General features: G+C 44.2%; 1 protein-coding gene across 1 annotated transcript in view; it reads left to right on the top strand.

The window, feature by feature from the left end:
• Positions 1-4,264, top strand: part of LOC118331826 (plastin-3-like) — a 21,338-nt gene that overhangs the window by 2,521 nt on the left and 14,553 nt on the right. The window contains exon 2 of the mRNA XM_035666907.1: positions 56-193. The gene's annotated coding sequence lies outside the window, so the exon portion shown is untranslated. The remainder of the gene's footprint in view (positions 1-55; positions 194-4,264) is intronic.

Here is a 4,264-nt window from a genome sequence, read left to right on the forward strand (position 1 = left end):
AGGGAACCACTGCGCCGTATGACCGTGTGGTTTTTGGCACTGATTGCGCTCATAGGCCGGATCTCGACGTCTGGAGGTGACGTCACCGACAGGGCGGGGCCAGCAGCATTCCACCCGCCGTCTACTTTTGTCTCTACGTGGAGGAGGCAGGACCGAGAGCTGGACGCTGTCTGGGATTTCAGGCGCACCGACAGTGAGTACCAATTTCCTGGCAACTTCTAGACCAACAACTGCTTTAACTGCTCGAATTTGTCTCAATAGCGTTTGCTTAGAATACCACCCGTAGTCCTGAGCTTTCCTTTCTGTGATAGCCGTGATCCTCTGTGAAGGAGGCGCTGGGTTTGAGCAGGGAGAGTTTCCTGCCCATGAAAGTTGCATGTCTGGTCGTGAGCCCGGCTAGCTTTAGCTACACCTTCACTGTAGCCTATTCATCCTCACGGCGTTGTGTGGGTCCGAGAAATCCTCAATACCTTTTCATTGGTGGCCAGATAGCGTTTAGTCAAAGTACCTAGTACTCAGAGGCAAAGTTAAGGTGGCTAACTGAATAACTCGGCATATGTGCTGTTTTCATTAACTTATGTGTTACGAGGTACATGTTTTCTTCTATCACTCTGTATTTGTGAATATGACAAATGTCACAGCAAGAACCAGGTTTTGTTCCTTTTTTAGTACACCTATCACAGCCTGCACTCACTTTTAAAATCTCCCCTGCACACATGCAGGCGCATAAATGACCCACACATAAACACCCTCACACTTACAGTCTCTACAAAGGATGCAGCCTAGTGTAAATAGGCCACTTGTGTGTAACCTCATTGTTTGCCCTTCTGGTGACAGTTCACCTTTTTTTTTTTTTTCTTGTTGACACTTTTGTGATGCCAGCACAATTCTAGTAAATGTTTTACCTTCTGTTAAATAGGCCCACCCCTCCCTCTGTGTGCCACATTTCTTTGACACATATGAGTGATTGATTCACAAAGTGGAATTTCACTCGCTGCACATGAGTCGGTATAAGTGATCCTCCAAGAGACGTTGTCCTTACACGGTCTTCATGTAAGTGGGGGTTACAGTATGTTGTGAAAGATTGGTGGATGTTTTAACACTGAAATGAGACTGAGCCCATGTAAAACAGTGGTCTATGTAAACTTGTTTATTGCTCTGAGTGAATTACCAGATTTTTCCTGTCCAGCCATCTGGGGCTGCAGCACACGTACATCTGGGATCCCAATTGTGGGGATCGCTTTTAACAATAAGATTGTCTGATAGTATCAGAAAGACCCCGATTTTAACTTGAGAAATATTGTGACTTGAAACAAGAAGAGTGTTGTGAATACAGTCATCAGTGGACCTTCGCTCGTATCACTGTTGTCGGTTCTCAAAGTCAAGTTTGCTTTGATGGAGAGATGGTGCGTGTTTGGGAAAAGATGGAAAAGACAGAAATATTAAACCCATATCAGGACTCTGGGGGCAAAGTATTGTCCATAGTGTCAGCAGTGGAAAAAGTGTTGTTTGCACTTCCTATGTGGGAAAGAAAAGAGCTGTAATTCATTTTAACTGTCCCTGTCATTAACCTGATTGTTGTGGTCACATTGCCCATGAATGTGCATGTGTGGTATGTGTACTATGCTTCACAACAGCTGAAGTAAAATGTTTCCCTTGTTCGTGCTGCAGAAACACGTGAGAGCACTGTAGGTCTTTTAAATACAGGCATTACATGTCTGATGTTATCTCTGTAAACGCAAACCAGACAGTCAAGAAGGGGGGGAAGGGAGTGTGCTTATATTTTGTGTGAATGAACAGGTTTCCCCACTTTCTGCACCGTCACGGTTTTCACCAGGTGCCTTTTCTTGTTGTCCTTTGCAGTGAAAGTGATCAAGTTACTTATCAGATCCACTAGTTTTCCCTTTGTTTTTGTTCTCTATATTAGCTGTATCTGTTTTCAGAGCGTATTAATGACGACACCTTCGCTGTGCAACCCTCCTAAATGTGTTAATAGAAAGTATTTTAAAAGTTGTACTTCTGCCATTACAACAGAAACAGTGCAACGACTCATTAATTCCCCCAAAGGAATTCTCTTCATATTTGTATGCTTTTTTTGGGGGGAGGTCGGAGGTCAGCTGCATGACAGTGGCCTCGGAGCGAGGAGGGATAACGTGTCTTCCTCAAGGCCATAACTCTACGTCATGCTTGTGTGAGGAAAGGGTGTTATTTCACAGTTGCTTTGTACTGTATGATTATGTACAATTTGCAGGATAATGCTTTAACACTGCTTGTGTTGAGTAATGGCAAACCCTTGTAGGTGTGGCTGCTCACCTGTAGCAAAAACGGCCTAACCCAACCCATTCAGCAGCGCCTAACTTGTCTAATGACATTCTTAAACGACGGCTGGCAATGATTCACGTGTTTACACCTCTGCTAGAACCGGCTTTTTAAACCGCCGCATCCTTTACTACAGCTATATCCTTTCATTTGGAGAAAAGTAGCGCGCTAGAGGGAGAAAGTTGTAAAGATCAGCTGCTCACGGTTAGGGATGCTGTCAAGGGATCGTTGCATTTGAATATTTGTGTAATGATTCACTGTATACCCTAGCTTTTTGAGATTTTATAATAGCCCTAAACCCAGCCCAGGGCGTTGAGCTTGCAGCTGTACATGATGTCAGAGTTATGTAAACTCCACATACAGTATTTGTTGTCACCTCCGCCTTACCTGTCAGTATGGCCGTGCTTATCTTATCCACACAGCCTGAAGAGGAAATACAGGGCCGGTGTTACAGACTGTTTGGTGTGTATGAGTCAGTTTGGCCTCACATCTGCAGGCGATTGTGACTGAGGAAAATTGTCCATGTTCTCGAAGACTATGTTGGGTGTGTGCATATGAGCTTGACCACACTTGGGAAGGGTGCCCAGTCTATTTGTGTGCCTCACATTTCCCATGTAACTGTGTGGATGAAACACTGGCAGGACGGGGTGTGTCAGCCCTACACATTTAACTCAGCCATCTGGGAACAGCCCTCGGCTCTAAATTGGCTGAAAGATCCATCAAAGGCGATTGTAAACGGCGTCAATGTGCTGTTTTTGGCTCGACAATTAAAGCTGGTGCTTGGAAAGAAATACTTGCGCATGGATGATATCTGGTTGTAAAAGGAGAGAACTGAGACAGCGCCTTGAATAAGTGGTGTAGTGTCTTAAAGACTACCAAGTAAGTCCAGTTGCAGTTCTTGTTTTGCTACTGCTATATCACATGGCTGGATAACTAAGGGCCTTCACAGAGTGTGTGTTACTGCATGGAGCTTTTTAGGCGGTCATTTTGAATCCCTCCTTATTTTCAATCCAAAGTGCAAAATTGTAATTTGGGTGATCTACTCCCTCACTTTATTTGCCTTTGTATTTATTAGTCAAAGGTTTGGCAGCATCATTCTGATATTGAAACTCTTGCACTGCAGCCAAGTGCTGACGTTCCAACAATCAGCAGAATGGATCTGCTTTTAGGCTAATCCCAGCCCTCCGTTTAGGATCTTGTTGTTGTGTTCAGTAGGAGAGTGTAGGAATTTTCTCTTCTCGTAGCACACAGTCCAGCTGTCAAAGACAGCAACTGTCTTTGGAGCCTGACACTCTGAACTCATTTTCTAGCGTTACACAGGATTTATTGCTGTGGTTTGTGACGATGATTACAAACCCTCTATTCTTCTGTACCACCAGTGATACGTCTCACATTTGTCCGTTGCCATCTGTGCCCTTGCTCCATGTACTTAACCCCTCTTCTGTTTCTACCCTCCCTCTGTCGAGGGTGTGACATCGGCTGGCAAAGGCCGTGATGTTTGTCGGCCCTCATTGTAGCCGGGCTGACTTCAGCAGCCGCATTTCACATCCTTCTGGAGAGAAGTTAAATATAGCAACACTGGCATCGTCATTTTCCTAATCGTTTAGTCAGGAGTTTGTGCTTGCCCTGACTGAGTGTTACTTTAGTAGAAAAAACCCACTCTGTTCTCTTTGATTCATGGAGGGGCATTTAAAACAAAATCTGTGTTATTAAAGTCACAAATCTGTGTGTATTATTGTTGTTACCTACTGTACCGTTTTTGATTTTAGAGTTATCATGTCATCACTTTGTTTTGTTTGTAAGAGTACAGGAAGTGACTCGGAGACCACATCGCTGCTGTTGAATCATCTTTCATGAATGCTATTAATAGTTTCATTCATGAAAGAGGATACACGGTTACTGGACTTTTGTTCATTGCTTGTCTGCCTGGATGTGCCCCTGTGGG

Source organism: Morone saxatilis, unplaced genomic scaffold (genome assembly GCF_004916995.1).
Source record: "Morone saxatilis isolate NCDOM2014 unplaced genomic scaffold, NCSU_SB_2.0 Contig20, whole genome shotgun sequence".
In the NCBI taxonomy this organism is placed as follows: Eukaryota; Metazoa; Chordata; class Actinopteri; family Moronidae; genus Morone; species Morone saxatilis.